The sequence below is a fragment of the Protopterus annectens genome, chromosome 4.part0 (genome assembly GCF_019279795.1).
Source record: "Protopterus annectens isolate FY-2018-M chromosome 4.part0, PAN1.0, whole genome shotgun sequence".
Taxonomy (NCBI): domain Eukaryota; kingdom Metazoa; phylum Chordata; order Ceratodontiformes; family Protopteridae; genus Protopterus; species Protopterus annectens.
The window spans coordinates 704,403,220-704,414,931 of record NC_056733.1 but is presented as its reverse complement, the minus strand read 5'-3'; positions in this window follow the sequence as shown (position 1 = coordinate 704,414,931).

The following is an 11,712-nucleotide window of genomic DNA, read 5'->3' as shown; positions in this document are numbered from 1 at the left end:
TCATGTATACCAGCCACTCCTACCTTCCTTCCCCCCCTCTTGAGCTGGAGGCAGCATGGAACTTGATGTTGTGGCAGGGCCTGCAAGTACTCCTACAAGGGGGAGAGATTTGACTTACCATATTCTGCACCTTCCCCATCCCTGAATAATCTAAGGAGTGCTTCTTCTATGTGGACCATGCATCTCATCAAGGAGGGCCAAGATGAAGGATGGTCTCCTCTTGACATGGGCACTTGCCTACCTGCCAGTTCCTCAGATAGCCAAGCTGCTAACAGAACCCACTCATCTGAGCTGTAACTGGGGTCTTATTCCTCCACACCACAGTGCTGGCATTCCCCCACCTTTAACCATTTGAATAGCCTGAAGGCTACTTGCAACAGCCTGATTTTCTGGTCAAACTAGGTCCATACACTTGGGAGGATATGCTCCTGTGCTCTGGCTGCTTCCTGAATGTCATGGCTTGACTTGGTTCACATTTTAACACCCACAGATTCTTCTGCTTTGCCAATGAGCACCTTGGGCCACAACTCTACTGTGGTGAACCAAGCTGAGTACAGTCCACTGAGACTCCCCACTACTGCTCAAGTCATCCCATCCCTCAACTGGACTGGTTTTACATGTGTTTTGCTTAAACAGAAGTTTTTTGTATTCTAATGCAGAGGGAATATTGGACCTGGGACTGACCTTGTAATACTTGCATCTCATTCCTGTCTGCAGTTTAGTCATAGCCTTGCCACACCTAAACATTCCTGTTTGTGGGATAGTTTTTTTTTTTTCAAAAAACTTTTTATTGAATTTTTAACAAAACAGAACTATATCAACAACAACAAAATTAGAATACATATGAAAAATGAAAAATGAAACATTAAGAGATATTTATGAAGATACAATTTGTAAAATGAATGTTTTGTCACAATGCATTTTGAGAATATACATTTAACTATTTACATTATATACAAATGTTAACCAAGGAATATATCTAGGTAAGTATTAGTCTAAAATAAAAATAAGTATAAAAATATAAATGAGACTGAGGTCTACAAATCCCAAAAAGAAGGTGGCCATCTATCGCTATTAATAATATGTAACACCTTTTCTATAGCTTTGCTAATAAATGTTAACTTCTTGGGACTTTGCACTATCATTTTCGCACTGATGTATGTGTGGACCAAAATTTTAAAATTATTCCAATTCAATTTGGTGCGATCCAACCAATTTTGAGTGATATATAATTTCATAAGTGAACATATGTATATTAACACATGCATATCCAATTTAGAGATAAGTATTTGGTAAGTGTAGTAGTGCAGTTTCCCAAGATAAGGTAGATTTATGATATCCCATTTTGTAAACGAACTTTTAGGGAGGTCCAAAGTTTGTGTGAATGATGACAAGACCAAAAATGTGTAAAAGATCCGCATTAGGATGTGAACAACAAGAACATGAGGGTGATTTATTAGAATCAAATTTATTAAGTTTAGAAGGAGTAAAATATGCATTATTGTTAATCATTAGTTGAGTGTAGAAGAGTTTTTGAAGGGTGAGTATTCTAATGTAATTTTGATAGCTGAGAGTTTCTGATTTATAGATATGTGAGAGTTGTATTTGTCCCAATAAGTGGAAAAGAGACACACTGCGTTATGAATTATTTGATTTATAAGATTATAAGATTTAGATAACATTTTCTCTGGTAGCATGAGGACTTTTAAAAACACTTTATAGTTATTAATATCTGTGCTATCTACAATGATGTGTATAAATTTAGCATTAATAACATCTCTCAATTGACGTAGAATGGTTAGATAATTAATATTAACTTTGAGAGTTTTACGTATATTTGAGAGAGTTTCGTTCTTGTATTGTATCAGATCCCACACAGTAAGATCCTTAATCAGAGGAAAATTTGAAAGATTAAAAGAAATACTATCTAAACTAATATTAGGATTTAAATGGAGAGGTTGCATTAATTGAAATGTATTTTCTAAATTTACAAGTTTTAACAGTTCTTGAAAAGCAATAAGTTTTTGTTTTAAAGAATTAGGAATTTTAACTTATTCATGACACCTAATGAAAGGAAAGGAAGAGCTAGAGGATTGATGTTTTAGTTAAAATATATTGATACCATAATTTTGTCCAAATAGGGTATTGACTATACTTCTCAGTCTTTATATTTAAGATAGTTAATAATTTATTGGCCGAGATAATCAAATAATAAAGATGAAAATTGGGAAGACCAAGTCCTCCCTATTTTTAGGTGAGATTAGCTTAATGTAAGAAATTCTTACTGATTTAGGAAACCATAAGAAGTTAGCCAAAGTTTTATTAATTTTGAGAAAAACGATTTTGGAATCAGCTGATCCACAGCATTGAATTGAAATAGCAATCTGGGAAGAATATTCATTTTTATTATAGCTGCTTTTGATAAGAGTGATAGATTTAGTAGTTTCCATCTATTCAAGTCAAGTATAATCAATGACCACACTTTAGCTAGATTATTTTGAAATGTGGAGAGACCATTATGGTTTATATGAATACCTAAATATTTGAAATTTTGAACTATCCGGAAAGTGAGGTCAGGAAACAAATATGACTTGTGAGCAAGTGGATTTATAGGAAGAATATGTGTTTTTTGAGTGTTAGTCTGATATCCAGAGACCTTTGAGAATTTTTCAATGGAACCAATTAGTTTAGAAAAATCTGAGCTGGGTGTTTGAAAATATAATATAAGATCATCTGCAAAGCGGACAAACAAACTTTAGTGTTAAAAATTCTAGGAATATTATGGAAGGTATTTTGTGTTATATATAATAATAGAGGTTCTATATATAAATTAAATAGGAAAGGAGATAATGGGCATCCTTGCTTTGTGCCATTAATGATCTTTATATTTTTGGATATTTTCCTATTGATGTAAAGAAAAGTATAAGAGTTTTTATATAGTATTTTAATAGTGTCTATATAAGTAGATGGTATATTGAAACAAGACATAATGTGAAACAAAAGTCCCAATTAACCCTATCAAAAGCCTTAGCGTCAAGAATTAATGCATACATAGGATTTGAATTATTTTTGGTAAAATGGATAAGAGCATCAATTGTCAAGGTATTATCCCATGAATGTCTATGTGACATAAAGCCGCTTGTTCAGAAATTAAAGATGATAAAACATTTTTAATCTATAAGCAAGTAAAGAAGCTAAAATTTTAATATCAATGTTAATCAAGGAAATAGGCCTATAATTATTAGGATCAGTTTTTCTTTGTCTCTTTTCAGAATTAAAATGGTTTTGAGGTATTCCAATACAAATCAGATATACCATGAATCATTATATAATTAAAAATTTCAAAAGAAGGGGTGAAAGTTCAGATGAGTAAATTTTAAAAATTGGTGTGAAGCCATCTGGTCCCGGTGATTTACTAGTCTTAAGTCTACTAATAGCTTCGATATTTCTTTAACAGTCAGTGTGGCAGAGGTGTTTTTTGTTGATCATTTAATCTAGGAAATTTAATAGAAGGCATAAACGAAAGTCCACTATCTGTTGTTTATCCTAGAATTATTTTCCTTTGAGTATATCTCTGAAAACAATGATGTAAAAAGCTGCAAAATTTCCTGATCAGTGTTGTAACTCTTGTTATTATATTTTAGTGACGAAATTCTAGGAAGAGATTGATTACCTTTTATTATTCTGGCTAACACTTTAGAAGGAACCTGTGCCCATTCGGAGTATGTAGCTAATAACCTTTGCTCTGAAATGGTAAGGTTATGTTGATGTAGAAGTAATAATTCTTTTTGGGAACTCAATAATATTTCATATGTAGAGGAATCGGGGCATGTTCTGTATTGATTTTCCAAATTTTGAATTTTTAATTTTAACTGTAATTCTTTATTTTTGTATTGTTTTTTAACATATGATGCTTTGTTAATTAATATACCTCTAAGAGTTGCCTTGCATGCTGCCCATTGTATATCTAAAGGGATATCTGTTTTGTCCAAATTAAGATATGTTTCTTTTATTGTTTCAGTTATTAATTTATGTGTGTTTTCATTTGAAAGTAAATTATTATTCAATGTCCAACTATTATATGAGAATAATTTTGGTGCATGTGAGTCCAAACTAATTCCAAGAGATATTCTGGAGTGATCAGAAAAATATCTAGGTTCTAGAGAGTAATTAATCTTCCTATGAGTAAGACAGTTAGAAATAAGAAAGAAATCTAATCTTGACCATGATTTATAACATTTTGAATAATATGTGAAAAAGTCTTTTTTATCATATTGTGTTATGAGAGATAGGGTCTGTAAGATTTAAATCTATTATAATTTCTTCCAAAGCAATGGATGCTTGAAAGTTGTAGGAGGAAGATCTACTAGTACGATCAGTTTCAGGATTAATGATAGCATTCCAATCCCCGAAAGAACTAAATAATGATCTTTGTAAGAAGATAAAATATTATATATTTGTATAAAGAAGATATGTTGTTGTTCACAAGGGCCATAAAGATTAAAAAGTATAACTGGCTTGTCAATGTTATGAAAACTGGAGATAATGTAACACCATCTTCCATTCACATCATGTTTCACATCTGAAATAGTTCCCTGAAATGTGTTTTTAATTATAATGGCTACCCGCTTGATTTTGTGCTATTACCAGTTGCAACTATCATTTTAATCCATTTCTTGTTTTTTCCTTATCGAAATCTTCTTTAGTTAGGTGTGTCTCTTGTAAAAGCAAATATTAGCCTTTGATTTGAATAACAAATGAAATAGTAGGGATCTCTTTTTTATTTTGCAATCCTCTCACATTCCATGAGTCAATATTTAATGTCATAATATTAATTAAAGATAGATATATTCATTATAACTAAGACTTGACAAAATGTAATATTAATTTTAGACCTCAGTATCTTATACCAGTTATATTGAATCATAATGTCTCCCTAAAAAGTTGTTTTAAAGATTCTATAAAATTTCTTCCCAAGTACCCCAGTGCCTATCCACCCCCTACTAGAGAAGAAAAATAAAATGAATTATATAAGTGAATTTGGTTAACATTTTCAATGTCAATTGCAATGTATGAACATAATAAACTTTGTATATTTGCTTAACTAAACAAAAACCTTATTACAATATCAAACATATTTACATATATAACTGAAATCAAGATGTCCAACATGCACAATCCCTACTCACTTATTCCTTGTATAAGCTCCAATTTTGAGTAGAGTATATAGCAAATTAAAGAAATTCCTCAACATTGTATTTCAGATATTAATAAATCAGATTTATGTATATATTACTACATAAGAAAAGTATAAGGAAAATAGGTTTGATGTTACCCCATATATAATGCTTGCTGAACTAACTAATATTGATTGTGTCGAAGATAAATTACTGTTATAACCAAGCATAGGATAAACATATATATAGCATAAACAAAATGTATTGACATCAAACAAATACTTAAACTGTAAAAACATTGTGATTCATTCTGATGATATTTGTGAACAGTAATAACCATAATGACTAACTCAAAGTGCAAACATATGAAACTTAGTTTTGAAAAAACATTCATGACTGTACCCTTAAGCACCTTTCAACTTTCATCCCTAGAGCAAATGAATGCATTGTTATAAAATTATATAGTTGAGAGATATTTCTTAAATTAAATAAAACAGTAAACTGTTAATATATGCTCTCTGTCATTCTTCTGTATGTACCCTTAAAATAGTTTAAACAGAACAATTACCCTTAGCGTATACATGTTTTTAACTGTGTCTGTTGTTTTTTGAGGTGTATGTCTTGTTTAGACTTGCCATTCCATGACTATAATTCACTTAGTACAGTATAGTTTTGAATGATTTCTTATATATATTTTATATAATAGCTATATATAAAACTTTTCTCCCAGTGCAATCGCTAAGGTGAGATCCAACCCATTCAGACTTTCCTGGTTAACAAATGTAAAATAGGTAAAGTAAATATGTCTGAATACCATTTATGATTTCCTTGTTACTGGGTATTTGGGTATGTTTTATATGTATTCAAAACCTGCACACTTAATACATATTTCTTTCAAGGAGTTTCCTTCAACAAACATTGTCTCTCTCCTTTTGGGAAGCTGAGGTGACAAATATCTTGTGAGACTGGTGCATTCCATCATTCAGTATCCAAGCCAACAATGTCCCTCTGCAGAATCATCTAGTACAGATCTCTCTGCATGGAACGGCATCCTCACAAGCGCACCAGTCATTTAATCTCTGGTCTTCAGGACATCCAGCACACCTTGTCTTAAGAAAAATGACAAGACTGAATCCTGTATCATTCTCCGATAACCCCTACAATGATGTCTAAAGAGATTCCCCTCAGGTCCTGTATAAAGGCCCCTCATTTCTCTTATACACCGAGAATCACACCATTCACCTTTCAAGACTCTGTCTATTCAGTTCGACAAAGCCACTAGAATATGACTTCCTTGCACCCCAACTCACTCTCTTCAAATTTGTCATGAGGTGTTCCATTATATTATTTAATTAGTGTCATATCGCACTAACACAAACAGTCTACACAAAACCCTCTGTTTTTGATGAGACCCAATCAACTGGTCCCGCGCGATCAATACCCGACCAGCTGTCAACAGATGCAGGACCTTCCCCTCCGAACTTCCATCTGTACATAAATGCCTTTTATTACTGGAACACTGAGCTCCCACTGTGCTTTCCGTGATATGGTCTCAGAATATGTTATACATTTCAGATCATACAAAATGTGTTAATTATATATGAGCGAATCGCTCTCTGAAGCGATTCATCCAAGGGGATAACAGAAACAAGTGAAAGATTCAGTGTACGTGAATTAGTGCATTTTTCATTTCAAAAGCTATCTCTACCTTAACACTGCGAGTCTCCGCTACAATGGTGACGTCACCGAGCTCCGTATCTTCATGAAGGTGCGTGGCTTAGAGCTAGCATCTGTTGATGAGGTAAATAGAAGATTTTCTCTCAGGTTAGTCTCGAGAGTCTTAATAACTCCCTCCAAAATGCTTATGACTAAACTAAGGCATTGTAGAAGCCTAAACTAAGAAAAAAGAAAAAAAAACACTTGTACGCTATTTGGGGAGACACAAAATAAAAAATATTTACAATGCTAAATCAACTTTAAATGCCTGCACCTTGCTTGTGAAAAAAAAACATACAAGCACATAACAAATTAGCGTTTTTTCCCCTTTCTTCAAGAAAAAAGAAATATATTTGTGTTTATATATTTAGGCACTGTACATATTCTTGACAGAAGCAAATATTAATGGATTTATATCTCTTATTTTCTGTAATAGCCTATCATTTATGAAAAATTGTCATAGTAGCATTTAACATGTTGTAATTAAACTATACATAAAAACTGAATCTCAGACAGTGGGGAACCACAAGACTTATTTAAGGGCTGAAAGCTGAGTTTAAATTTCTGACTTCACCATAAAGCAAAAACACTTCCTGTTTTCTAAAGAAAAAGGAATGAATAAACATATTTGTGTATATATAAACATTCTGAATACCCTTGATAAGAATATAATTCACAATAAAATAAACTTATTAACTGTATGTAAATATCCTGTATAAGAAAGAAATATATATATATATTTTCAACACATCTGTACCCAAACAGATATATAAAATGTTAGGAAATTGAATCGGAAGCTTTTGAATGCTTTAAAAACATCTTTTGCTCCCTTAGGATCAGAACAGATAAACTTTTTCATTAAATGTAAAAGACAAAGTATTTGGATAAGACATGAAATCTTATCCCTCTTTTGATTAATTCTGCACAATAGGGAGAAAGCTTTTGCCTGTTTAGTTTTATTTGAGGAGGAAAATCCTGTGAGAATGATAACTTATGCATTTCCATACAAACTGTTTTTACTTTTAGCTGCTTGCAAGATTTGAAAAGCGTCTTGAAAATTTAACAATTTTGTATATATTATCCTTGGTGAAGAAGCATCTTGGCTTGCACGTAGAGCTCTGTGTGCTCTCTCAACAGTTATGTTTTTGAGGATGCTTCACAGTTTAGTAATGCTTCAAAAATACACTTGGACTCAGACAACAGATTATTATTATCAAAAGATTCTGGCAGACCACGAATAATAATGTTGTTTCTGGCTCCTGGCTTCTAAGTCTATCAATTTAGATTGTATTTCAGAAATAGTTTTATCTTTGGATTTTAAATCGCTTTCCAATGACTCAATTTTTATCTCCAAAGCTGAGTTACTGTTTTCAATAGTACTCATTCTGTCATTTATTTGTTTTAATGTATCACCAAAGTCAGTAAATTTTTCTGAAAAGTTCTGAATGGCACTATGTATAGGCTTTAATGCTAGCTTTAGCTCATCTAAATAAAAGTTTGAGTCATTTAATTCTTTGTTACTTACTTTGGCTGGTTCAGAAGAATTTTTGGATGTTCTCAATCTTTTGGAAGTGTTATCTTTTTCAGGTGAGTGAACTGAAGAGAATTTGGCCTTCGTGGCCTGAGCATCCATAGACTCCGATTTAGTAGCCATGCCCAGAGATTAGATGTTGTAACCAGGGTGACAAGTTCCAGGAGAATTCTGAAGCAGCAGGTGCCCAAGTCAGATAGCTCCACAAACTGTTCTGAGGTAAAATGTGTCTCAAAATAAAAATTCCAAAAACAAAAACATTCCAAATATATATAGAATGCTTTGTATAATCCTTTTATGGAAAAAACTGAGGAAAAATATTAATCCCAAGTTGTAAAAAAATAAAGGTGATTCTAGTCTGTGAGGAGCTCAAAGAATAGGGACTAGTCTAGTCGGCAGCCATCTTGGAATCGTTTGTGGGATAGTTGAAGGCTGAATGTTGGGTAGGCCATTCCAAAACAATAACTGCCTGAAGTTGGCAGGTAAACTTTTGCATTACAGTCACTCATGAAATGGCATATGTAGTCACTAGTGAAATGAAATGGGTTGACCTGCACTTTAGTATGCTAACAATTCACTGCGATATTGTACAGTTCAAATCCTGCTTTCCCATAAATTTCGGTCATGGACATTTCTACATGTATTCCCATGAATTCCATTTCTAGGTAATTGTCCCTCTTCTAAAGATCCCACTATTCCATATTTTGGTAATGCTTTTAGATTCTGATTTCCACATTTCTGACTGCTTTTGGACAGCCAATAGCATTAAACTTAGTAAACTTGCTATGTCTAGGCAATTAAGATTGTGTATTCCAGTTAAATATTTGTAAATTTACTTTGACCTTTCAAGTGTTCTAGGAAATGTAAAACCTCTCAACTTCCTTCCAGTCACCTTTCCCATAACATCTCAAATTGCTTTACACCTGAGTAGATTCAATTGTCCCTGCTGTTGCTTTATTTTGCCTTTCTGTTCTCTCCTTTGTCTTGTATCTGGTTCTTGTTCAATGTTTTTATATACCTACTGCAGCTTCTGTTTAAAGCTCTAACAGAGCCAATCTTTCACTTAACCCTCCTCTGTCCTTTTTCTATTGGTTCATGGATAAGTACTAGGCTAGTTGCCCCTGTGGGCCAATTTCCCTTAGGTGTTTGAATTCACATGTTCCCCTTTTGTGGTTGCTCTTGCCCGTCCTAGTCTAAATACCTCTAGTGACCTATGGGTTCATACTATAGATAATCAAACAGCCCCATGCATGGGATAAAGCACTTGGGAGTTGCCTGTCCATTGGTACTATAGGAGGCAGTGCTGTGGAGAGCTAGATACAACTTGCACTTGAATATGGATGGGATGAGCTTTGTTTTATGTGGATGGGAGTCCATTCCAGAACAATAGTATACCTGTCTCGCCAAACTTCCGTTGCATTTAAATTTATTGACCATCCCACTGTATTCCATAGAACCAGGATACAAAAGTGCCCACCCTCTTTCAGTCTATCTTGCTCTTCTAAAATTAGTGACTGTCCACTTAGATAGCTAAAACTTAAGTTACCCCCTTTCATATCTAACTGCTTAGTGCACACTGCAGTGTTTAGGATATTAACCATTGTTTTCATCTTACCTTTAAACATCTATTGCAAGGCAACCAGTTAATGGAAAGCCCACATTCTGCCTCTCATTAGTCATCTTGGAATTAGTGCTTCTGTTTTCTCCTGGTGAGAGAAGGAACACAGGGACATTATTTCCTGGAGACTGATGATCATCAGAAAGCCTAATAACTACTTTATAGGTGACAACTAGGAATTTGTTATTATATTCTGTTCTGGTGAGAGAAGGAGCAGAGTGCACTGATTTCTGACTGTTTCTAGTTGGACACTGAGTATCTGTGCTTAACTTTCCTGATTGGTCTGGTTGCTAGTCAAGGGATCTACCAGGAAAAGGCTACAGCAAGCATACAGACCTTTGCATCATCTGGGACAAGACTGTGGATCACCAAACAGGCCGTGGCCTGCTTCTTATCTTGGGATTGGTTTTAACATTTTGCTTCTGGTGAGAGAATAAGCAAAGGAGTATTGTATCCCAGCAGAGTGAAGTGGTGAGACCAGCACTAGTAGAAGCCAGGCAGTAACCATTCATGTGACTCCCCCCTTTTCATCATTCTTGTCAAGCTAATTCTTTGTTTTCAGTAAGTACTGCATGATTTGTTTCTAACTTCAGAATATCTGCTGAAATACTTCATCTTTAAATTTTCAGGGTCTACGTATTAGTTTCCCCTCAAGTGTTTGACAGTGCTCTATACAGACTAGGACACTTTGAGTGACATTTTTTCTGTAAAAGTACAATTGAAATTTCTCCAGTACCTAGTTGCACACAGGACAACTAGTCTGTAGGTACAAACACTGTCCACATAATTGTAAACCAAATACTCCTGACATTGATATTCTCACTCCAACTGTCTAATCAATAAAAAAGGGCCTGTTGCCATGGATATGAACTTTCCCACTGTCTCCATTACCAGCTTGGTGGATATGGGCATCCCGAGGCAATGTAGAAATTAACTCCTGTTTACTGACAGCCAGTTAATTCTCAAACAAGCTGATATGGTATGTGAGAGATCTATTTACACAATGGCACTGGAGGTGAAGCTCTCACATAAAAGTACTCCTAACATCAATAAGGTTGTCAGTAGTACACATGCTGCACCCATCACACACATTTCAATGCAGATGTATGCTGAGGCACTTAAATGTAACCTTTCTAAACCACAAAGACCTCCTAGACGAAGTACACATAACAAATACCCTCAGCAGTCCCAAATGCATGCTTTCAAAACACACACATCAACACATAGAGCTACATCTCATGAAGCCTCTTGCCTTATGGGCTTAGAGGTAGCCACCACACAATCCAACATTCTAGTTATCGGAGACTCCATCATGAGACACCCTGATGTCCCTTTCACCAGGCTGAGTAAGAAGAAAGTCAAAGTTAGTTGCTTATCAGGGGCTAGGATCCACCACATTACGCACACACTCAGGTCATTGGACCACAAGTATCAATATGACTCAGTCATAGTCCATGTGGGAGTAAATGACCTTAGACATACCTTCTTGGCTTATACAAAGAGACATCATGGAGCTCTCGGAATATATGTCTCAGGCTGGTATCAGCCTACCATTGAGCAACATTTTACCTTCTCCAAGGATGATGCCACAATATGTACAAAAGATGATTGATTTTAATAATTGGTTTAGTTTCTGGTGTCATTCTAAGGGGGTGTGCAATATTTGTCAG